Below are 25,808 nucleotides of genomic sequence, written 5' to 3' on the forward strand. Positions count from 1 at the left end.
TGATGTGTCTAACCAGCAGTGCACCCCAAACTGTTGTCCAAACAACCAAGTCCTAATCTCTGCAAGGGACTGTTATTGAGCATGTGCATGCACATTAAGACAGAGAACACACTTGACAGTGCATTTTACCCCCCGATTCCCAGGTTCCGTCATGCTGTGTTTGCGATTGCGTTTTCCCACGCGTGATTTTCCGTGTTCATTCAAGGTTTTATTGGATGCATCAGAATCTATTGTAATAATAAATGCACGTCTGTCAGGAAAAAAGTAGAAAGCTGTCCAATTTAAAACTGCAGTGAAAAAACGTGAACATGAAATACAAACAAACACATACAGAAATGCAGTAATAAGAGAGAAGGAGACACCCTTTAAGGTGATAATTGTGTGTATGTGTTCACTAATGATAACTATAAAGGTATAACATTTCTTGCCTACCTTATCAGCAATGCGTTTCATGGTTTAAACCGCTTCCTCAGGTCAATTTAGGGTGCTATGTAGTACTCCAGAGTCTCCTGGGCTGCATTCCCGAGCAAATTATGCAATTCCTGAGCTGGACATTGACCATAATGGGCAGTGCAGCACAAATCTACAAGTGTGTTCACTGCCTAAAGCTTTGTACACACACGAGATGGAAGTCGTTCAAAACGAATGATGATCGACTGATCCACAAATTATCGTTAAAGAAAATGGAAGCAAATGTCTGAAAAAGACGATAGATGATGGTTTTAATATCCTTGGCCAATCTGCCCAGCCAGGGCCGGCCTTAGGTTTCACAGCGCCCTGAGCGTAACCAGATTTTGGTGCCCCCCCCCCCCCCAAAAAAAAAAAATTACTAGGCACCTTTGTGTCCCCTCCCCCTTCACCAGTTTTAGATAGCCACAGGTGCCCCAAGTATTAGGTAGCCCCCCAGTATTAGTTAGCACAGGTAGCCAGTGTGCTTTCTTCCCTCCCGTTAGTATAGGTGGCCAGTCTGCTTCCTCCCTCCCCCAGTTAGTATAGGTGGCCAGTCTGCTTCCTCCCTCCCCCAGTTAGTATAGGTGGCCAGTCTGCTTCCCCCCTCCCCCAGTTAGTATAGGTGGCCAGTCTGCTTCCCCCCTCCCCCAGTTCGTATAGGTGGCCACTGACCAAGGGGCTTTCACTCCCTCCCTCCCTCCCCTCTGGCCCCCTCCATTAGTATAGGCGGCCAGCAGTGTGTAACAGAGAACTCACCTCTCCGGACAGTACCACCGGCGATCTATCGCCTCCATGCGTCGTGTCTCCATGATGACAGCGCCCCCTCTCGTCACGTGGCCTGACGTCGGGTCAAATGACAAGAAAGGACACTGTTGTCATAGAGACATGAAGTATGGAGGAGCTGGTTGACCTGTCCGGCGAGGTGAGTTCCCTGCATTACAGAGGGCTAGTTCACACTCAGAATGCAAATTGCGAATCACGATTTTGCTGCGATTTGCGTTGTGTTTCCTGTTCAATAGAACGAGAATCCCATCTCAATCGCCCCCAAAGTGCTACATGCAACATGTTTGCGATTTATGCAAATCGCAAAGGCTGCAGTGAGAATGATCCCATAGGCATACATTAGCAGCAGCGCTTTGCTGTTCACTAGCGATCAGCAAAGTGCTGAAAGCGCTCAAGTGTGAACTAGCCTTCACTGAGCAGGTGAAGTGAAACTGGGGGAAGTACAGATAAGGTACATACACACGTCTGATTTGCGCAAACGACTGGTCGTTCGGACGTCAAATCGGGCGTGTGTACAGTCTGTCTGTCCAAGCGGATTGCTCAAGTCCGCTCTGATCAGCTGAACGACAGACTGTACACACGCATAATTTGACGTCCGAACGACCGTTTGTTTGCGCAAATCAGATGTGTGTATGTACCTATACACTTCATGCTGCAGGACATCTTCAAAACAAGGTGCTGGGATACAGTCTGGCTCTGGGGAGGGGGGGGGGGGGGCGAGTTTGTGAGCTAGTCCCTGGGGAGCAGGCACAGACATTCCTGTAATTAGAAAGGAATGCAATGCAGACTGCTCTAAAGAAGGATGCAAGGTGAAAAAAAAAAAAACGATTATGTGTGCGTCGCTGACTTTTAGTGAAGTTTACACAAGTTCCCTTGAAGTTAGTCCGCTGACAGCCTACTGAGTGGCTCTCAGGGAGTTTACTGAATGAACCAGCAGCACAATAAGCAGTAAGGCAGTGTCACTGAGACATGCATGTAGTGAAGATTTATTTACCTGTCTGTCATCTCTGCTGAGATGTGCACAGCAGATAGTCGGATAGTTTCCCGTGCAGTGAGAGGAGGATGTGTACGGAGAGGGCGGCGGAGCGGGCAGCACTCATCCCAGCCAGCATAACACTGCGTTCCAGGACATCTCTCCATGCTGCTGCTCTGGTCTGCCCAGTGAGAAGTCAGGTGCATGCAGACACGGAGTGCAGCAGGCACAGGCAGCAACAATATACTGCGCGTCTGCGCCCCACCACTACAAAAGTTTTTTAGCTGTACTGCCAGTGCCAGCACTTCAAGAGGCAGAGCCGCAGCAGCAGTTTCCTGGTCTTCGCCCCCATCACCCCCAGCGGCACCAGGGGGCGGAGCTACCACACGAAACGGACCCAGCCGTTGCCTGTGCTGCAGCCAGTTAAATAGCATATATGCAGCCAGGATGGCAGGAGCGCCCCCTGGAAGACGGCGCCCTGAGCGATCGCTCCGGTCGCTCAGGTCAAAGGCCGGCCCTGTGCCCAGCATATTGTTTTGGTCGATAATCGTTCAGAATAAGGAGTGTGTACAGAAAATGGTACATCATCAATGAAGCATCTGCAAAGTGCAGCTGTGTGAAAAGGAGAAGTGCCATTTCTGGATGTGTGCTCAAATTACCTGAAAATGCATTGGTGTAAGGATCCCTCCTGTAGCGTATTCTGTCCGTTGCAGTGGAGCTGCAAACGGACAGTTCTGGCTTATCTGCTTGCATTCGGTTGTGCATTTGCAATATGTCTCATTGTCATTTGCAAACGCTCTGCAGTTCTGGGCAGCTCAGGATGCTGTCATCATTCCACCAATTGCTTGTTGCAGCTGAGCTGCGACCAGATAGCCCTGGATTTTCATGCCTGCATGTTGTTACATAATACTGCATGTATTTGTTATGGTCTTTTGCATTCACAGCCAGCTAGCAAATGGTAATCAAGCCAGCTCAGGATTGAGTGATTACCATTCAGCTGTGTGGAAATTTGCATGCTTGCATCCATTGGCTGATGCCGGTTTAAAAGTCTTCCTCCCATTTTAGACCCCACCCGTCGTAGCGGTCAGTACGCTGGTCTGCTGGGCACCTTGTTACTCTATTTAGTTCTGTTATTGTAGTTCTATGCGACCTTATTGGTTGTGCTTTAGCTAGTTTCTTGATAAATATATATGCAGACTTGCTAATATATATTTATCCGTCAGTTGAGGCATTTGTTATTTTTCTTATTATTGTGTATTGCCTAGTTCCATGCTTGATGGACGTTCGCTGCATCCGCAGTGGGTCAGTGAAGTCCATTATCCAGATAGCTTGGATTCTGCCATCACCACGTTGGTGACTGGTAGTATTCCTCCTACTCTAGTTTCTGGTAACGTAACTATAGGCTGCAGTTGCTATTAGTTACGCTCTATCCTGTAGTCTTGCCTGGGTGGATGCTTGCTGGTAACTGTTTTTAGCCTGCTTGCTCTGCTTCTGTGGACGTGACTGTGAGCTGCGGTTGCTACTAGTTACGCTCCATTCTATAGTCCCGTGTTGTACCTGTCTGAATGCTTGCCATTGCTAAGGCAGCGCAACATCGTACTGCGCTGGCATTGTGTTTAATTTGTAGCGATATCAGAAGCCCAGAGCTGCAGTTGCTCTGGGCAGCCTGTGTAGCCTCTTCTATTATTCAGCTACCAGCCTTGTTGCTGTGGGTGGTCAAAGTATAACCCCCAAGCATTACATTTGGTAGTTTACAGTGCTGCGCATACATGCGCCATCGCTAATGACACATCGCTCATGACTTGGTCATCCATCATTCATTATTTGTTTTGTACGACTGCCATCTGAGGTGTTATGGGTGGAGGATCAGCGTTCAATATTAACCACCTACAAATGTGCGCTGCAGACCTGAGGTACTTCTAGGTTGCACTGTACTACAGTGGGGGAGGAGAGGTGATAGGCAGTGGGGAGGGAGAGGCAGCTCCAGGTCCACTGGCTCACCAAACACCTTCCATAAGTTGTAAATTTGGAGAGAAGGGCGATCTCCAGGTTTGATATTAGTGCTATGGAAATTGTATGGTACACGTTCAGAAACCTGTGGGAAAAGGGATATGGGAAGGTGAGTAATATTTACTGTCCAATTCCAGAGGGAAAAATGTATTTTAATTTTGGATGATGTGGTCAGGGGATAGAATTTCTACTGTATTTTTATTGCTGCCCCGTTTCTGCAACTGTGAGAATTTCCCTCCAGCACAGGGTAGGGCGGAGCTTTTCCACACTTTCTGGCAGTCCTGGTACAACTCAGTCTATGTTGTGCAAACAGAAGATAGACGCATAAGGCCCAAAGCAGACATTAGGAGGTGTATATGAGGGTGGGGGCAGCGTAATAGAGAGAGTAAGGCCGCTGCTAACCTAACCTACGGTAGCCTTTAGGTGGCCACACACGGTTTTACTTTTTTGAAATGTATTTCTTTAAATTATTACTGATTTTTAAAGGCTTTGATACTTTCAAATTTTCCTTGACTGATTAAACACTTATCAAAATATGTCTACTAATTTGATATACAGCAATCAAAAGAAAAGTTTAATTTTTTTTTTGCATAGGTTTTATTCAATAAACTGATTGAAACATTTAGGCAACTTTATTATCCAGATACAAAAGCACTGAAAACCACTTTAAAAGCACTTTAAGGCCTCTTTCAACCAAGAGGCTTAACTCCCACAAACATCAAAAAAGGGCGTCTGGAAATTATGCCACCCAGAAAAGCTTATAGTAGAATATTAAATTAGTAAAAAATAGTACATTTTTAGACGAATCATACTTGTTCTTGATTCTAATTGATTGGCCTTACCCAGGTCAATTTGTTCTTTATTCCTTTTTTTTTTCCCCACCTTCTTTTCTTGTTTTTTCTACCTTTCTTTTTCCTTTGTAATGCAAAGTTTAACCCTAATTTGCTGTACTTTCTTGCTGTTTATTCTCTGTTCACCATAAATCTAAGATATGTGAACAGAACATACTGTTTTTCTCAGCTTCTGATTTAAGTTCCTATTGGAATAAAAAATTGAAGGCTTTGTGATTCCCTACTGACTACTGCATAGCTCTGTATTTTGTTATAACTTCTAATAAAATATTTTGAAAACGAAAAAATAGTACATTTAACAATATTCTACTATTAGAGGAAAAAAACGAAAGTAAAATATCAGTATTAAAGACCACCTCCAGTCAAAAAAGTTCTGAATGGCAATACGTATATGTATTCTATTCACTGTGTACAGTTAGATGAACATATAAAGTTTACATCTGGTACATTATATTGGATAGAACAGACTCACATTTATATATGTAGCAGCACTTCCTTATTTCTCCTGAAACTGAAGGCTTGCTAAAGCATTGTGCCCACCTCTTCAGCCTGGTTAACTCCCCTGCCCCTCCCTCCTTGCTGTCTGCCTGCCTGAATCAAATGACTTTTCTTTTCACAGTGTGTAGGAGAGAGAAGACACAGGAAAACTGCTGCAGCCATCTCATCATGTCTGTTTGCTATAATTCTTATTTCAGATGTCTGTCTGTCTGCCTAGATTAGACAACATAGACATGAGGGGTGGAGTTATGACATCAATCCCCCAGCATCCTTTGCACCTATGGTTTGGAAAGAAAAAAAAAGGCCCAGGGCCCGATTTCACACTGAGGGTGGAGATTTCAAGACCATACATGGAATACAAACCCTAAGGGTGAGAAAATCATTTATCACTTTATCATGTGTGATTTTATATATCTTGGCAACTTATTAGGTTTAAAGCAAACTGTAATTTATAATTTAGGTACTCTTTAACTACTTAAGGACCACGGTGACTGAAATCTACACCCTGTTTTGGTGGTGTAGAGTTCAATCACCGCCGCAGCGCGCATCTGCCGTTTTCGTCCCTCCCCGCCGATCTTGCCGCTGAATCCCGACGTCTCTCGCCGCAGCTCACTTGCTCTGCCTGTAACTATGACAGCAGAGCCATGTGAGCCGGTCAGGAGCCGATTTCATTGGCTCATGGCCGTGTCTATCAATGTAAGCCGCTCACATAGGCTTACATTGATAGACACAGTCAGGAGCCAATGAAAGTGGCTCCTGAACGGCTCACATGACTCTGCCGTCATAGAGAGGGCAGAGTGGGTGTCCTTAGGATCCCGGCATCAAGTGGTTGGTGCAGGTATATGCGTCGATTCGTCAGGATTCCGTCGTTATTGTACCAGCGGTCTCTAGTCCTTAAAGGGGCAGAGATCGCTGGTACTTAAATGGTTATATAGGAGATTTGGGCATCCGTGGGCGCCAAAATTTCTCCTCCTTAAAGGGACACTTAAGTCAAACAAAAAAAATGAGTTTTACTCACCTGGGGCTTCCAATAGCCCTCTGCAGCTGTCCGGTGCCCTCACCATCTCCCTCCGATCCTCCTGGCCCCGCCGGCAGCCACTTCCTGTTTCGGTGACAGAAGCTGACAGGCTGGGGACGCGAGTGATTCTTCGCGTTCCTGGCCACAATAGCGCCATCTATGCTGCTATAGCATATTTCATATACCATATATCAGCATAGAGGGTGCTAATGTGTCTGAGAACGCGAAGAATCACTCGCGTCCCCAGCCTGTCAGCTCCTGTCACCGAAACAGGAAGTGGCTGCTGGCGGGGCCAGGAGGATCGGAGGGAGACGGCGAGGGCACCGGACAGCTGCAGGGGGCTATTGGAAGCCCTAGGTGAGTAAAACTCATTTTTTTTGTTTGACTTAAGTGTCCCTTTAAAGATAATTAAATGGAAGGCTATGGTGCTGCTAGCGGGCACCTAAATTTCCTGTTTCCAATCTGCCTGTCTGTCATACATCAAGCACCTTCTGACTGCAATTTAATACAGTAGAAAGGCAGAGCTTGTAACCACATGCAGTGCGGTTACCAAATTGCCAAAAAATGCATCATTTGTAGCCATGGCTGCCATCAGGTGAGACTCCGCTACCAAGTGCCCAACTGGTCCACAGGGGCAGCTGACAGGTTATTTTCCGCCTTCAGCCTGCTATGCAAAAGAGACCTAAAGGTGCCCATACACTATGTATGTGATTTTCCCCAGCAGATTGAACCTGCTGAAGATCGATGCCTTGACATAGCCACTTGATCACAATTTACTAATTTACATGCTGAAATCTAAAACATCTATTTGCAGTATGTGGCCAGAATAGATAGCTCTCTGATCAGATGTCCATCACAGAGAGCTCTCTCTTTTCGGTATGTCAGGTGACTGTCTGGCAAAGTAACAGTAACATAAAAAGTGTGGCTCCTATACAGTACATTGAGTGTTTTTTTCTTGTAGGTATACTCAGATGTGTAACTATAGCAGGGGCTAACTGCAAACCATAGGGTCCCCAGACAAACTGTGATGGCTCCTCTCCCCCAATGTTCACATCCTCTTCCTCCATTGTGATGCCACAGCCTTGAGGCACATCTACCAGATGTCATGTAACAAATGTGTCCACCACATGCAGCCAAGCACCGGAAAGAGGGAGAATAAGATGTTTGGGTCCCTCATAGCCCTGAGGCCCCCTGCAGCCACAAGGGCTGCTACACCCCATAGTTATACCCAGGGCCGGCCCTACCATGAAGCAGACTGAATCAGGTGATTCAGGGTAACAGGCTGTATGGGCCAACATCAGCGCTACACTCAGCTGATCTTTTTCAATCTCTCCCTCTGCTCTGCTTCTGCCTGGTGTTAGTCTGTGTGTGCTGGCACGCCCCTTACTTAAATATGCACTGCTCTTGGCTAGGCCCCACCTACTCTCCATGTACTGTTTTGGCCTCTGGTTTCCTTGTTGTGCAGGTACATTTCAGTTTATTGCTGTGCATGTATGACTGAGGAAAGCATGGTGTGTGTGTAGCGTGTGTAGTGTGTGTGCGCGCCAACCACCTTTAGCTGTCGACTCCCAGCCACCCACCAATACATCTGTACTCAGCCAGACACCTATCAGCACACCATTCACCTGCCTATCAGAATCCAGCCTGAAACAGTTAAAAAGGGCTCCACCGTAGAGATTTATGTCAACTGGGAAACAACCATCTAAGTAGGAATCTGTTGGGGCTCACTAACCATGGATCATCAGCAGTAGATTTGGCTAGATAGTCTCAATCGATAAGGAGCTGCCCCATGGTGGTACCCGTCCAATCAGAATGGAGAGCTTTCCTGGGCTTCAGGAGTCTCCTGTCCAGTTACAGATGCTGCATGTGGAGCTCTCACACTGCTGCCTGGATAGGTTCACTTTAAAATGTAGTTTTAACAGTTTAGTGCAGTTTGGCTTCTTTCCTTCTGCTCAGGAAAAAAACCTTTTAACCATTCCTTCACTTAATGATCTGGCACGCTGCGATACACAGACTGGTGAAATGTAAACATATTACTGATAATTTGTTCCAAGGAATGTTACCCCTTTAAATGTGTGCTATTGAGTATTCCGGATGCTGGATCTCAGTATTATTCCTATTTGAGGCTTGAGCTCCGTGCCAGAAATATGCAGCTAGTTATAGCGTTCCTCCTGCTGCTGCTGCTGTGTAAAAGTCTCACCTCGTTCCCGGCTGCTGCAAAATTGGGGTGAAGAGGGGGGAGGCCAAAGAGGTGCGGATGAGATGGGGGAGTAGCGTCTGGAATTTCTTTTCCCAATAATGTGGAAAAACTCAAATCCCGGCAATAAAGGCCTGAGGTGAAGAGAGCAAAAGGGGGGGGTGGGGGGCACGTTCACCCCAGAGTAAGAGCTCTAGCTTCACTCACTGAGAATACATAAAATATGGACAATGGATTCATATACACTGCATAGTCTTAGCAGCCTGGATGTGACATAACGGGATTCTAAACACCTGGAGGAACTGGCGTAGCAATAGGGGATGCAGACATTGTGACCACACCAGAACCCCTGGACCTGAGGGACCCACATGGGGCCCTCCTCCAGTCACTGCATTAGCTCTTCATTAGTGCTGCAGTGGTGATGATCACCTCTATACAAGCTCTGAATAAATGGTGATCATTACCAGACTATGCCTTTTCCTCTGCTCACACCTCTCTCACACAAGGGCTGTACTTGGAAAGCTGATATTGGTGGTCTGTATCGTGCGATTATTATACATACTCTGCTGAGGTACCCCCAGTGTAAATTTTGCACGGTGGTCCATGCAGAACTGGAAAATCCACAAGGCAGTTACCTAGGGCCTAGTGGATGCCACTCCTCCCCCCCCCCCCCCACCACCACCACCATAACTTACTAAAAAAGCTAGGTGACCATCTGCTTTGGCCAAAAACTGCTATTTTGTCTGAAGCCCCATTTCTCCTTAACCCTTTTCTGGGTGTTTGGCTCCGTAGCTACAACACTGCTACATTGCCATTTGTGGTTAAAATGTGAAATATCTTACTATGGGAAGTAGTTATGGACAATCTTTTACTTGCATTTTAAAAGTGTTTGGAAGACTTTCAAAGGTAATAAAGCATCCAATGTTTTGACCACTAGATTTAGGAAGACAATGTCTTGATCCAGCCAGGAACATGATTTGTGTGGTTGAAAGTGATGAATGCAGGTACATTTTCAAGCTAGATAACTGTATTCCTTTGTTATATTTGAACCAGATGCAGTTTGCTGAACGCAAGCACATTGGCTAGTATGCAGGCCATTCCCAATAACTCAATCATATTCTCACTGAATCACCAACCCAGTGTCTGTTGCATTTTTTGTGCAACTGGCTTTCGGGCCATTTAGTTGAACTGAATGGCACTGTAATCACAGGGAAAAAAGTTGTGGCATGTCATCAGGCAGGAAAGACATTCTGCAATCATTTTTCCTGTGCGTTTGCTCAGCATTTTATAGTGGGAAGACCCTCCTTACATCTCTTACATACAGTGACTGTCCTCTGAAAGATGGTTTGTTGTAATCTATCATGCGATCATGACCGGCCTTTGACCTGTGCGACTGGAGCGGTCGCTCAGGGCGCCAGCTTCCAGTGGGGCGCAACACCGCCTACTGTATTGTAAGTGGAAGGCCTTGCAGGAAGTGACGTCAGTGGAGCGCACGATGGAACGCGGAAGAGGTGAGTGATTCCCCCGCCCGTTGCCTCTTCATCATATGCAGGCTGGTACTTAACGCTGGAGGAGGAGCGCAGATCGGGGGACCCAGGTGAGGGAGGGGGGGGGGTCCGACCCCCCTCCCCACCGCTAGGCCCAATACCCCCTTTCTGCCAGCTACCCCTCCAGCTCGGCGCCCCCCCCCAGCGAATTTTTCAAATTTTGCCTCAGGCGGCAAAAAGGGAAAAAAGTCTAGGGCCGGCCCTGTCTGTCTGTGTACACTAAAGGGGGGGGGGGGGGGAAATCTGCCTATATACACTAAAAAGGGAGGGGGGATCTGACTATATACACTAAAAGGGGATCTGACTGTATGCACTAAAGGGGGAATCTGCCTAAAGGATTATCTGCCTATATACACTAAAGGTGTGTGTGTGTGGGGGGGGGGGGGGGGGGAGGGGATGGTGGGGGGGTCTGACTATATGCACTGAAGAAGGGGGATTAATGATGATCCTCCTGTGCTCAGTTACTTGATTCCTGAGCCTAGATGCAGTCTGCAGTATGAAGCATAAACGGATTCTAGGGTTCACATATCATTTAATTTTGAAATTCAATAATTTTTATTCAAATTCCGATTCAGAGTTGTGTTAACTGTTACAATGACTTTCAGGGACATACCTAGAAAGCCCCGGCCTCCCTGCAAAAACAAAATCCGCCCCCCAGGGCCCGCTCGGGGACTTTTTGGGGGCAGGAGGGGTCGCAGCATAAGAGGAGAGCTGTGGCCGGAGATTGGTGGGGAGGGGGGAAATTCCCCCCCCCCTCCCTCACCTCGGGCTCTCCTCTCAGCGCTCCCCTCCTGCAAGCAATCATTGGTGGTGCTCGTGGCAGCCGCGGCGGCAGGCACGCTGAGCACATACCTCCTTCTGGCCGGAGGTCTCCGATCACTAAGTGCTTCACAGAACTTCCTGTTTACACGAAGTTCCAAAAGCACTTAGTGATTGGAGACCTCCGGCCAGAAGGAGGTATGTGCTGCTCAGCTTGCCTGCCGCCACCGCGGCTGCCACGAGCACCACCAATGATTGCAGGAGGGGAGCGCTGAGAGGAGTGCCCGAGGTGAGGGGGGGGATTTCCCCCCTCCCCACCGATCTGCGGCCACAGCTCTCCTCTTATGCTGCGACCCCTCCTGCCCCCAAAAAGTCCCCGAGCGGGCCCTAGGGGGGCCCCGGGCCCCCCCCCCGCGACGGCAGGGGTCGCATCCCCTATTGTTACGCCAGTGATGACTTTAGAGCATGTTTCGATAAACATGTAAGGCTGTTTTTTGTTGTTACTCTTTATTCTTGCTAAAACAAACGTGAGTGGCCCATAATCAATTTACTTTTTCTCCTGAGTTTTCTCCTAGGTGATATTTTCATAACTTGTCATAAAATGCATTTTAAACTACCAGCAAGCAAGAAAAAACAATAATTTTGTTAGCACTTTTTCACCAACTTTTAGGTAATTTTTCAATTGTAAAATGCTGAAAAGTGACCGTATTTCAAAGCGGAGGTGAAAATTATCTCCCAGGAGATATCCCAAGAGAAAAGATGAATTGCATATGGACCTGTGTGTGTGTTTGCATGCGCAAAAAAGATAAATGGGGGGCACCAAAATCTGGTTTCGCTCAGGGCGCTGAGAAACCTAAGGCCAGCCCTGCATGCGATTGTTAGACATACAGTGCTGGGGATGTGAACATAACTCTGTAGCTACAACACACTATAAGCACAATCTTAAAGAAACCCTGTAAGGAAAAATGCCCTTAAGTGGTACTTGCCTACGGAAGGGGAAGCCTCTGCATCCTAGTGAGGCTTCCCCCATCGGATTCAGCCTTCTGGATCCAGCGCTGGCTCCCCCGAACAGCGTGCGACAATATTTATCTGTCCATGCTCCTGTGCAGGTGCAATATAAGCTTCCCATTGGGCTCCAGCGGAAATAGCCACTTGTGCCTGTGCAGTAGAGCAGACCTGATTGGACTTGGCTATTTCCGCTGGAGACCGAGTGGAAGCTTTTACTGCACCTGCGCAGTACTGCGTCTGTGCAGGAACGCAGATAGGTAAATACTACCCTGCGCTGAAGCCCCGACTCGGCGGGTTTTCAGTGGCGGACAGTGCTGGATCCCCAAGGATGAAGAGGATGGAGAAGCCTCATTAGGATCCAGAGGCTTCCCTCTCCCGAGGTAAGTACCCCCTAAGGTCCCTTTTTTCCCCTTACATAGAGTGACCAGACGTCCCCGATTGCCCGGGACGCGTCCCGGATTCGGGGTCCGCTGTCCCAGGCAGCATGAGGTCCCGGGAAACGTCCCGCTCTCAGCAGCGGGACGTCCCGGCCTCGGGACTCTGGCCACTCTATACTCATGAACTGGCAGAGGCATCTATAGCAGTGGTGCTCAGCAGAGCTCGAATATTCGAGTAGCTCGAATATTCGAGCTCTTTTTCAGCTATTCGAGCTCGGTATTCGAGCTCCGAATAGCTGGAGCTATTCGAATGGGCTATCCGAGTACACTCGAATAGCCCATTCACTATTCGAGCTATTCGAGCAACTCGGCGCTATTCAAGCTCGGTACCGAGCTCGAATAGCGTCATAGCCCAGATTGATGTCCTTAGAGCCAATCAGAGGGCTCCCAGGCCCTCTGACGGCAGCCAATCACAGAGGGGGACCCTGGCCAGCCCCTACCCTATAAATAGCGGCCGCCATGTTCCGTTTCTCCATGCTTGCCTGAGACTTGTACAGAGAGAGAGTTGCTCCTTTGTGCTTTGGCTTAGCAAGTGCTCTATTGTGATCATTTACCTAGCGTTTTTGCTCACCTACACCTGCCATATACACCTATATTGTTGTTAGTTAGATAGACACTGTATTTTAGTTAGTAGCTTGTGTGTTACATTAGAGACAGGCAGCTGCTGCAAGCTTACAGGTTTAGGCCTCAGGGGGGCCTTGCCTCTGTGGGCAGCTGTCCTCTGTTTATTTCTCTCATCTATACCAGTATTTCTGCTGTCCTTTACTAATAGTATTGTAGTTATACTGTACTAGGAGTAGGACACTCACTGACTGTCACTGTTTATAGGCTACTAGCTAGCTCCTGCGTGTGTGCACTCACTCACTGTCTGTGTGTACACACACTCTATTTCCTTCTGATTACTGATAGATTATTGTTAGTTAGTTGTACTTACTTACTACTTACTCTTACTGTACCCGTAGGGACACTCACTGTCACTGTTCATATAGGCTACTAGCTCCTGCGTGTGCGCACTGCACTCACTGTCTGAGTGTACACACACAACACACACTCTATTTTCTTCTGATCGCTGATTGATTATCGTAATTAGTTAGTTCTACTTACTGTTACTACTTACTCTTACTGTACTAGGAGTCTAGGACACTCAGTCACTGTCCATAGGCTACTAGCTCCTGCGTGCGTGCACTCACTGTCTGAGTGTACACACACCCACACTCCATTTCCTTCTGATCGCTGATTGATTATTGTAATTAGTTAGTTCTACTTACTGTTACTACTTACTCTTACTGTACTAGGAGTCTAGGACACTCAGTCACTGTGTTCATAGGCTACTAGCTCCTGCGTGCGTGCACTCACTGTCTGAGTGTACACACACCCACACTCCATTTCCTTCTGATCGCTGATTGATTATTGTAATTAGTTAGTTCTACTTACTGTTACTACTTACTCTTACTGTACTAGGAGTCTAGGACACTCAGTCACTGTCCATAGGCTACTAGCTCCTGCGTGCGTGCACTCACTGTCTGAGTGTACACACACCCACACTCCATTTCCTTCTGATCGCTGATTGATTATCGTAATTAGTTAGTTGTACTTACTGTTACTACTTACTCTTACTGTACTAGGAGTCTAGGACACTCAGTCACTGTGTTCATAGGCTACTAGCTCCTGCGTGCGTGCACTCACTGTCTGAGTGTACACACACCCACACTCCATTTCCTTCTGATCGCTGATTGATTATTGTAATTAGTTAGTTCTACTTACTGTTACTACTTACTCTTACTGTACTAGGAGTCTAGGACACTCAGTCACTGTGTTCATAGGCTACTAGCTCCTGCGTGCGTGCACTCACTGTCTGAGTGTACACACACCCACACTCCATTTCCTTCTGATCGCTGATTGATTATTGTAATTAGTTAGTTCTACTTACTGTTACTACTTACTCTTACTGTACTAGGAGTCTAGGACACTCAGTCACTGTCCATAGGCTACTAGCTCCTGCGTGCGTGCACTCACTGTCTGAGTGTACACACACCCACACTCCATTTCCTTCTGATCGCTGATTGATTATCGTAATTAGTTAGTTGTACTTACTGTTACTACTTACTCTTACTGTACTAGGAGTCTAGGACACTCAGTCACTGTGTTCATAGGCTACTAGCTCCTGCGTGCGTGCACTCACTGTCTGAGTGTACACACACCCACACTCCATTTCCTTCTGATCGCTGATTGATTATTGTAATTAGTTAGTTCTACTTACTGTTACTACTTACTCTTACTGTACTAGGAGTCTAGGACACTCAGTCACTGTGTTCATAGGCTACTAGCTCCTGCGTGCGTGCACTCACTGTCTGAGTGTACACACACCCACACTCCATTTCCTTCTGATCGCTGATTGATTATCGTAATTAGTTAGTTCTACTTACTGTTACTACTTACTCTTACTGTACTAGGAGTCTAGGACACTCAGTCACTGTGTTCATAGGCTACTAGCTCCTGCGTGCGTGCACTCACTGTCTGAGTGTACACACACCCACACTCCATTTCCTTCTGATCGCTGATTGATTATTGTAATTAGTTAGTTCTACTTACTGTTACTACTTACTCTTACTGTACTAGGAGTCTAGGACACTCAGTCACTGTGTTCATAGGCTACTAGCTCCTGCGTGCGTGCACTCACTGTCTGAGTGTACACACACCCACACTCCATTTCCTTCTGATCGCTGATTGATTATCGTAATTAGTTAGTTCTACTTACTGTTACTACTTACTCTTACTGTACTAGGAGTCTAGGACACTCAGTCACTGTGTTCATAGGCTACTAGCTCCTGCGTGCGTGCACTCACTGTCTGAGTGTACACACACCCACACTCCATTTCCTTCTGATCGCTGATTGATTATTGTAATTAGTTAGTTCTACTTACTGTTACTACTTACTCTTACTGTACTAGGAGTCTAGGACACTCAGTCACTGTGTTCATAGGCTACTAGCTCCTGCGTGCGTGCACTCACTGTCTGAGTGTACACACACCCACACTCCATTTCCTTCTGATCGCTGATTGATTATCGTAATTAGTTAGTTCTACTTACTGTTACTACTTACTCTTACTGTACTAGGAGTCTAGGACACTCAGTCACTGTGTTCATAGGCTACTAGCTCCTGCGTGCGTGCACTCACTGTCTGAGTGTACACACACTAAATTTACTTGTGATTACTACTGATTATTGTAACTGCTAGTTGTACTTCCTGACTGTTACTACTTACTTACTGTACTAGGGGACACTCACTCAGTCACCTCACCAACCAACCCACTCCATTAAAGTACCCCACTTTTCACCCGCCCTTTTACAAAACTTTTGTCTATACGCCCAAAACATTTAAGATGTCTGGAAGTGGCAGCCAGCGCGGTTTGGGCAAGGGGAAGGGCAGCAAGGGAATCAGGAGGAGAGGGAGCAGCATTGTGGCAAGCCGCGGCCGCGGGCGCGCCACCATGCACAGTTCCGCAGCAGCAGCAGCGTCAGTGGCTAACATTCCTCCCATAGCCACTGGCCGTGGACGCCTTGGGCGCCGCCCAGCAGGAGCATCTGCAACTCACGCTGCAGAGACACAGCAGCAGCAGCGTGTAGCACCTGCTCCCATTTTCCTCCAGCCGGGTCGGAAACGTCCCATTGAGGAAAAGGATGCAGACACTGTGGTGCAACTCATGACAGAGGATGAGCAGCCCGCCATCAGCTCTGCATCCGAGGCCTCCACCCTCACCACCACCACCACCCCTGTTCGCAGCAGCCGCCCAGCAGGGTCTGGGGAGGAGGCCAGTTCACCGTCACTCGCCGACCTGTCATTCAGCAGTCTTTTGACCCCAGGCATCATGAGTAAATTGTCTGCTGTTGTTGGCGATCTTGAGGAGGAGATGCTGATGGGCACTTTGGGGGATGAGGGATTGGACAGCAAGACTGTGGCGACAGTCAAGCAGCCCATCCATGCATCAGGAGAGGAGTTTGGGGGGTCCTCATCCCAGCAGGACATGTTTCAGGAGGGGGAGGATGATGATGACCCGGTGACAGACAGAGACTGGGTGCCACCACCTCCAGGGGATGTCGTCCTCAGCAGCTCTGAGGAGGAGGAGGAGGATGCTCTTGTGGGCCTTGCAAGGAGGCGCATCATTGCAAGCATTGGCAGCAGCAGTAGGCAGGTCCCACAGCCTGCTGGTGTCTCAGGCTCAGCAGCAGCAGCAGCAGCATCTGCCAGTACCACCACCAGCCGCACCCAAGCCCCCCAAGCCCCCCCCCCAACCACCACAGGGAGACAGGCAGCAGCGCTTCCATGCCGTAGGGGGATGTTTAAGTCACCAATCTGGCGATATTTCACCATGCCCACTGTGTACAGCAAGTACGCCACTTGCAACCACTGTCAGCGGAAGTTGAGCAGAGGTGCAGACCCCTTAAAGTTCTGCACCAGCTCGCTCATCAACCACCTTGCGGCTAAACATTTCCACCAGCATGAGGAGTTCCAGAGGCTGAAGGCATCTGGTGCTGGCAGTGGCACCACACCCATCACTGCACAGCCTTCAGCAGCAGCAGCAGCAACAGCAGCCACCCGCCCTCCTGCTCCTCCAGCAGCACCAGCAGGAGTGCGGAAACGCACTGCTCCTCCCCCCTCTGCAACTCCTGCCGCCGACACTGAGGCCTGTTCTGGCAGCCAGTCCTCAGTGGCCTCCTCTGCTGTGTCTGCTGATTCCCGTGTCAGCAAAAGGCCACGCCAGAGCCTTTTGAGCGAGTCCTTCCAGGGGGTGGTTAGGGCTCTGCCTCCCAGCAGCCGTCGCGTGCGGCAGCTGAACGGCTTGCTGGCACGGGCCATGTGCTCCCAACTCCTGCCGTACACGCTCGTGCAGGAGGGGAGCGACATTCGTGCGCTGCTTGCTTGCGCAGCCCCAGACTGGCAGCTCCCCAGCAGACACTTCTTTGCCCGCAAGGCCATTCCTGCACTGCACCGCTTTGTGATGGCCAATGTGGAGCGAGGGCTGGAGCACGCGGTTGGTGAAAGGGTCCACGTCACCATGGACTCCTGGAGCAGCCGCTTCGGGACAGGCCGCTACCTGTCCTTCACTGTCCACTGGGTCAGCTTGGTGGAAGGGGGTGAGGATGGGAGAGCAGCAGCGGGCACAGCAGCAGCAGCAACACAGTGGGTGGTGCCACCCCGCAGGCTCAGGGGAACTGCAGCAGGTTCCTCCGATCCTCTGCCATCCTCCGGCACACCTGGCCAAACCCCCCGCCTCAGCAGCAGCGTGAAGGCCCGCCACTGCCAAGCGCTGCTGCACTTGGTCAGCCTTGGGAAGACCAAGCTGACGGCAACCCATGTGTTGGCCAAACTCCAGGAGCAGGAGAGGATTTGGCTGACCCCCAGAGGCCTCAGAGTCGGAGAGGTGGTGGCCGACAATGGGGCCAATCTGGTTGCCGCAATAGACAGGGGAAACCTGACCCACATCCCCTGTCTTGCCCACGTGCTGAACCTGGTGGTGCAGAAGTTCCTGCGCACCTACCAGGGGATGGGCGAACTGCTGGAAACGGCAAGGAATGTTGTGCGTCACTTCCGGCGCTCGGCTGCAGCCTGTGCGAGCCTGGAAGACGTGCAAAAGGAGCTGGATCTGCCACGCCATCGGCTGATCCTTGACGTTCCGACTCGCTGGAACTCCACCCTGGCGATGTTGGAGCGTCTGGTTGAACAGACGCGCTGTCAAACAGTACCTTGCCCTGGCCACTGTTTCCGCAGCTCAGAGAAGGGACAAGACCAGCAACTTCCCGTCCATCGTCCCCGATGATGACTGGAGGCACATGCAGCAGGTGTGCTTAGTGCTGGCTCCCTTCCTGCAGGCCACAAACATGGTGAGCAGGGACCATGCTATGGTCTGCGAGTGGGTGCCCCTGGTTTCTCTGCTGAACAGGGCCCTCGATGCTTTGCTGGAACAGGGAGCGGCAGCCTTGGACCAGCAGGAGCGGCAACCAGCTGCGCAGTCCACCTCTGAGGGGGAGGAGGAGGAGGACTTGGTGGAGGTCCCTGACCTGGCTGCTGATGAGGGGGATCAGCACAGCGCAGCTGAGTTGGTGCGGGGGTGGAGAGAGGATGAGGCGGCAGAGGAGGAGGATGAGGACAGCACTGACGTCGATGTGCCAGCAGACGTGGCCCGCCTCTTCCCAATGGCAGCGCACATGCTGACGTGCCTGCGCAGGGACCCCAGGGTGATCCAGATGAAGCAGAGGGAGGACATCTGGATCAGCATGATGTTGGACCCACGCCTCAAGGGGAAGTTGAGCCAGTTCCTGCCGCCTGCAGGAGGAGACCCAGCGCAACAAATAAGGAGCTTGCAGCAGGCCCTTGTTGAGCGCTTGGAGGAAGCCTTCCCCCAGCCTTCCACCCCCACTGTCCAGCAGCCAGCACAGAGGCAGCAGCAGGTGCCTGCATCCAGCAGCAGCAAGCGCCCCACAGACCTGCTGTCTCTCAGCCACGAGCTCTACAGGACTGTAGAGGCTCCGGCAGCAGTGACTAGAGAGGAGATGCATGCAGCAGCATCCTCCTCCGGTCACAGCCAGCGCCTGACCCGCATGGTGGCTGACTACATGGGGTCGTACAGCGGGCTTGACAGCGATGCCCCTGTTGATCCCATGGAGTATTGGGTCAAGCGCATGGAGATCTGGAGCGAGCTGGCGCAGTACGCCCTGGAAGTGCTGTCCTGCCCCCCTTCCAGCGTGCTGTCCGAGCGCTGCTTCAGTGCAGCTGGTGGCGTGGTCACCGAGAAACGCTCACGTCTGTCTCACAAGTCTGTGGACAGACTGACGTTTCTCAAGATGAACCAGGCGTGGGTGGAAGGCGAGTTCCTGGCCCCTGTTGTCGGCGAGAGGGGGACATGAACTGGCTGCCGGAACCATCGTTAATGTGCCTTACCACCCTTTACCACCTCCTGGCTCCTGCTCACTAAGCCAGCCTGGTTCACTTTGACTATTACGTCGCCTGCAGCCACACATTTTACACCTACAGTGGGCTGCTGTGTACTGCCCTTCTGCTGTCTGTCTGTGTTTCCCACTGCCAGGGTACACAGAATTACCTTCTGCTGCCACTCTGCCACCAGCTATTACGTCAAACAATAGCTATATTGGTTGCAAAACCAAAACCAAACAAACCATTAAAAAAAAAAAAAAGGTTTAATTTTTCTGAGGTGCCCGGGTTGAAAACTGTGTTGTCCCAGTTGTGTATTGGACACAATGTGGGCTGCACGACCGCTGTCTGGGACCTCCTGTTGTGTTTATTTACAGCCCTGGTATCACCGCTAGGTACCAGGGCTATTATGTCACGCTGCCTACCTGCTGCCACACTCACACTGCTCCTCCATACCTCCTCCTGCTGCTGCTGCTGCTGTCTGTCTGTCTGTGTTTCCCACTGCCAGGGTACACAGATGATTTACCTTCTGCTGCCACTCTGCCACCAGCTATTACGTCAAACAATAGCTGCTCGCCTACTCCTCCATTCCTCCTCCTGCTGCTGCTGTCTGTCTGTGTTTCCCACTGCCAGGGTACACAGATGATTTACCTTCTGCTGCCACTCTGCCACCAGCTATTACGTCAAACAATAGCTGCTCGCCTACTCCTCCATTCCTCCTCCTGCTGCTGCTGTCTGTCTGTGTTTCCCACTGCCAGGGTACACAGAATTACCTTCTGCTGCCACTCTGCCACCAGCTATTACGTCAAACAATAGCTATATTGGTTGCAAAACCAAAACCAAACAAACCATTAAAAAAAAAAAAAAGGTTTAATTTTTCTGAGGTGCCCGGGTTGAAAACTGTGTTGTCCCAGTTGTGTATTGGACACAATGTGGGCTGCACGACCGCTGTCTGGGACCTCCTGTTGTGTTTATTTACAGCCCTGGTATCACCGCTAGGTACCAGGGCTATTATGTCACGCTGCCTACCTGCTGCCACACTCACACTGCTCCTCCATACCTCCTCCTGCTGCTGCTGCTGCTGTCTGTCTGTCTGTGTTTCCCACTGCTAGGGTACACAGATGATTTACCTTCTGCTGCCACTCTGCCACCAGCTATTACGTCAAACAATAGCTGCTCGCCTACTCCTCCATTCCTCCTCCTGCTGCTGCTGTCTGTCTGTGTTTCCCACTGCCAGGGTACACAGATGATTTACCTTCTGCTGCCACTCTGCCACCAGCTATTACGTCAAACAATAGCTGCTCGCCTACTCCTCCATTCCTCCTCCTGCTGCTGCTGTCTGTCTGTGTTTCCCACTGCCAGGGTACACAGAATTACCTTCTGCTGCCACTCTGCCACCAGCTATTACGTCAAACAATAGCTATATTGGTTGCAAAACCAAAACCAAACAAACCATTAAAAAAAAAAAAAAGGTTTAATTTTTCTGAGGTGCCCGGGTTGAAAACTGTGTTGTCCCAGTTGTGTATTGGACACAATGTGGGCTGCACGACCGCTGTCTGGGACCTCCTGTTGTGTTTATTTACAGCCCTGGTATCACCGCTAGGTACCAGGGCTATTATGTCACGGCGAGCTGCCTGCCTCATTGACTGCCTGCTGCCACACACTCATCCTCCTCCTCCTGCTGAATTTACCTCCTGCTGTCTTTGTGTTTCCACTGCCAGGGAGCACATACAATGGCGCTTCCAACATGCGTGCGCCCACCAGCTATTTGTTACGCTCAAAAATAGCTGCATTTCTTAAAAAAAAAAATTGAAAAGAGAAATACGTGAAGAAGAAGACGATATTGAAAAGGAAGGAGAAGATGAAAAAGAAGAAGAAGAAGATGAAGAAGAGGAAGAAGAAGAAGATGAAGAAGAAGATGAAGATGAAGATGAAGATGAAGAAGAAGATGAAGAAGAAGATGAAGAAGAAGATGAAGAAGAAGATGAAGAAGAAGATGAAGAAGAAGATGAAGAAGAAGATGAAGAAGAAGATGAAGAAGAAGAAGAAGAAGAAGAAGAAGAAGAAGAAGAAGAAGAAGAAGAAGAAGAAGAAGAAGAAGAAGAAGAAGAAGAAGAAGAAGAAGATGAAGATGAAGATGAAGATGAAGATGAAGATGAAGATGAAGATGAAGATGAAGATGAAGATGAAGATGAAGATGAAGAAGAAGAAGAAGAAGAAGAAGAAGAAGAAGAAGAAGAAGAAGAAGAAGAAGAAGAAGATGAAGATGAAGATGAAGATGAAGATGAAGATGAAGATGAAGATGAAGATGAAGATGAAGATGAAGATGAAGAAGAAGAAGAAGAAGATGAAGATGAAGATGAAGAAGAAGATGAAGATGAAGATGAAGATGAAGATGAAGATGAAGATGAAGATGAAGAAGAAGAAGAAGAAGAAGAAGAAGAAGAAGAAGAAGAAGAAGAAGAAAGATAAAGAAGAAGAAGAACAAGTATATACAGTAACACTACTGAACAAAATTAAGGACACAACTTCTCTTTCCACATTTTTTTTTAAAGGAACATCCCCACATAATCACTTGCTGTTGTTACTTGGAAAAAAAGAGGTTTCTTGCATCATTCACCCTCAAAACAAGTGTTGGAAGCTATTTAAGGCCAATTCGAATAGTCAGCTCGAATAGTTAGCTCGAATACCGACTCGAATAGTGAGCTCGAAGTCCGAGGTCGAATCGAATAGTAAAAATTATTCGACTCGAATATTCGACTGACCTCGAATAATTTACTATTCGAATTCGACCAAACTCGAATTTTAAAAAGGGGTATTTGAGCATCACTAATCTATAGACGCCGTGCCAGTTCATTGCCCGCAGCCCCGCTCCAGCCTAACTGCCTTCCGGTGTTCTGACACCGGCAGGCGAGCAGGGCTACGGCAAGGTGGCTGCCGGAGCCCTGTACTGGAGACTATTTGTGTCTCCAGTACAGGGCTTCGGGCGCCATCTTGCCATAGCCGTGTCAGCGCGGGAGAGAAGATCAGCAGCAAGATGGTCCCGGGAGCAGCGCGGGCTGGAGACTTCTGCCAGGTGAGTGAATGCTTTCTTTTCCAGGTGAAATGTTTGCCCGCATTGCGTTTTTTTCCCAGGTGAAATGTTTGCCCGCATTGCGTTTCTTTTCTGGTGAAATGTTTGCCCGCATTGCGTTTCTTTTCCAGGTGAAATGTTTGCCCGCAATTGCGTTTTTTTTCCAGGTGAAATGTTTGCCCGCATTGCGTTTCTTTCCCAGGTGAAATGTTTGCCCGCATTGCGTTTTTTTTCCAGGTGAAATGTTTGCCCGCATTGCGTTTCTTTGCTGGTAAAATGTTTGCCCGCATTGCGTTTCTTTTCCAGGTGAAATGTTTGCCCGCATTGCGTTTCTTTTCCAGGTGAAATGTTTGCCCGCATTGCGTTTCTTTTCTGGTGAAATGTTTGCCCGCATTGCGTTTCTTTTCTGGTGAAATGTTTGCCCGCATTGCGTTTCTTTTCTGGTGAAATGTTTGCCCGCATTGTGTTTCTTTTCTGGTGAAATGTTTGCCCGCATTGTGTTTCTTTTCTGGTGAAATGTTTGCCCGCATTGCGTTTATTTTGTACTGACATGTTTGCCCGCATTGCGTTTATTTTGTACTGACATGTTGCCCGCATTGCATTTATTTTATACTGACATGTTGCCGGCATTGCATTTATTTTGTGCTGACATGTTGGCCGCATTGCGTTTATTTTGTACTGACATGTTTGCCTGCATTGCGTTTATTTTGTACTGACATGTTTGCCCGCATTGCGTTTATTTTCTGGTGAAATGTTTGCCCGCATTGCGTTTATTTTCTGGTGAAATGTTTGCCCGCATTGCGTTTATTTTGTACTGACATGTTGCCCGCATTGCGTTTATTTTGTACTGACATGTTGCCCGCATTGCGTTTATTTTGTGCTGACATGTTGCCCATTGCGTTTATTTTCTGGTGTCCGGGGTAACTGTTACTGCATTTATTATTTAATGGTCATAGATGGCTATGTTTGCTGCTTTGTGGTTACGGTATACTATTAGCATCACACAGTTTCTGCACACCCCTGATGCAAAGTCTCGTTTGTCTTATGCCTCGCTGTTACATCATTACGTTAGCTCCACCCATACAATGTCATGGCCATGCCCATTTTTCTCCGCCCCCCCCCAGTCTTCATTGCTGCGCGCTCCTCAGTCCTCCCCACTTTCGCCGCGGCGCGCCCCACCCCCCCCCCACGCCCCCCCTCCCCGTCCCAGGTTGGACCCACAAAAATCTGGTCACTCTACCTTACAGTTTCTCATTAAAGCAAACTCAGATACTTACTTTGGTAGAGGGAAGCTTATCCTATCCGTTTGTACTCCACCAATGGTCACCAGGGCCCTCTCTTTTTAGCCACGCTCCCGTCCATGTATGAACGCGGCCACACAGAGGAATCTATCTATACTGGGGAAACATAAGGCTTACTATGCTTGGGGGTGTCTTGCTACCTGTGCTACCCATCCACACTTTGGAATCTCTGCCTCTGGTGCTGGGGGGGGATGACGCAACATGTATGTGGATATGTGGAACCGACACACGTCTTTTTTTTTCTTTCTGGTGTTCTGTGCATCCATTGGCGATCTGTAAGCCAAGACCCCTTTAAATTTTGCTCTGTGCCTCTGCCTGGCCTCTTGAGCTCCTCATATGTTAGTCATCAGCCTAATTGAACCACCACCATTTTTTGTAGAGTTTGTATGCTCTCCCCATGTTTGCATGGGTTTCCTCCAGGACCTCTGGTTTTCTTCCAGATCACAAACACATACGATACTCGTAAGTTAATTGGTTCCCCCCTAAAATTGATCCTAGACTACTAAGACTGTGTCAAAGGGCATTAGAATATGGTATGGATAAGAGTGTGAGCTTTGCCGAGGGACAGAGACAGCCAGGAAGAAAAATCCCTGACCACCTGCTTTAAACACATTAAAAGAAGTTTTGGCTGGAGATTAACCAAGGGTGTAACTACAGCAATAGCAGACCAGACCACTGTTATGGGGCTCCACAACGTGGGGGGGGAAGGGGGGGTGCAGCATTCCTGGCCACATATTTATTTATACAAGCAGCAATACTGTTTGGAAGATATATTTTGATGACTTCTGTACAACTGTTATAAAAGCCATTCTATACTGTATTTGAGTGTTTGTTACAGGTTTACAATGCTGCAGGTCACATTAGAGGTGAAGGTTTATAAGTTACGCTACTAAGTTTGCTATGAGGCCTCCTCATACATTACTTACACCCCTGAGATCAGCTGTAAGTAGCTGTAGACACTGTGGAGAATAGTCTTATTTCTGGAAACAGTAAATTCGGGCGCCTGAGGCTAGTGGACAAATCGGGCGCCGCCATTCACTCCTATAATAAATATCGTTTAATGGGCGCCCGATAGGAAAAAAGGGCGCCGGTGAAAAATAACGTTTTAAAAGCGGCGCCCGGAGACTTAATGTTTTATTACTGCTTCTCATGATTACACATTATTTAATGATTTATACATTTTTAAATATTATTTTTAAACGAAAAACAGTACAATATTTTTTTTCAAACATTATTTTTAAACGAAAAACAGTACATTTTTTTTTTTACATTATTTTTAAACGAAAAAACCAACAGGGGGGTCTTAGGTTTAGGCACCAACAGGGGGGTCTTAGGTTTAGGCACCAACAGGGGGGGTCTTAGGTTTAGGCACCAACAGGGGGGGTCTTAGGTTTAGGCACCAACAGGGGGGTCTTAGGTTTAGGCACCAACAGGGGGGTCTTAGGTTTAGGCACCAACAGGGGGGTCTTAGGTTTAGGCACCAACAGGGGGGTCTTAGGTTTAGGCACCAACAGGGGGGTCTTAGGTTTAGGCACCAACAGGGGGGTCTTAGGTTTAGGCACCAACAGGGGGGTCTTAGGTTTAGGCACCAACAGGGGGGTCTTAGGTTTAGGCACTAACAGGGGGGTCTAGGGGTTAGGGGTAGGTACAGGGAGGGTTACTTAGGCACCAACAGGGGGGGTCTTAGGTTTAGGCATCAACAGGGGGGTCTAGGGGTTAGGGGTAGGTACAGGGAGGGTTACTTAGTAATTTTTTTTTTTTTACGTTATTATACGTTTCAGTATTTAAACGAAAGATTAACGTTTTTACAATTGCCGATTTAATGCACATTATTTAATGATTTATAACTTTAAAAAACATTAATTTTAAACGAAATACAGTACAATACATTTTTAAACGTTATCCATGCTTATCGTTAAAAACCCGGCGCCCTTTTTTCCCAGCGCCCCTTTTTAACGTACGCCTTATTTCT

The 25,808-nt window shown here is 48.4% G+C and overlaps 1 long non-coding RNA gene across 1 annotated transcript in view; it reads left to right on the forward strand.

Annotated features, from left to right (window-relative positions):
* LOC137541860 (uncharacterized) overlaps positions 1-25,808 on the forward strand; it is an 81,452-nt gene that overhangs the window by 40,049 nt on the left and 15,595 nt on the right. The window contains exon 2 of the long non-coding RNA XR_011025292.1: positions 5,763-5,935. This is a non-coding gene — a long non-coding RNA (uncharacterized lncRNA). The remainder of the gene's footprint in view (positions 1-5,762; positions 5,936-25,808) is intronic.

Source organism: Hyperolius riggenbachi, chromosome 12, assembly GCF_040937935.1.
Source record: "Hyperolius riggenbachi isolate aHypRig1 chromosome 12, aHypRig1.pri, whole genome shotgun sequence".
NCBI lineage: Eukaryota > Metazoa > Chordata > Amphibia > Anura > Hyperoliidae > Hyperolius > Hyperolius riggenbachi.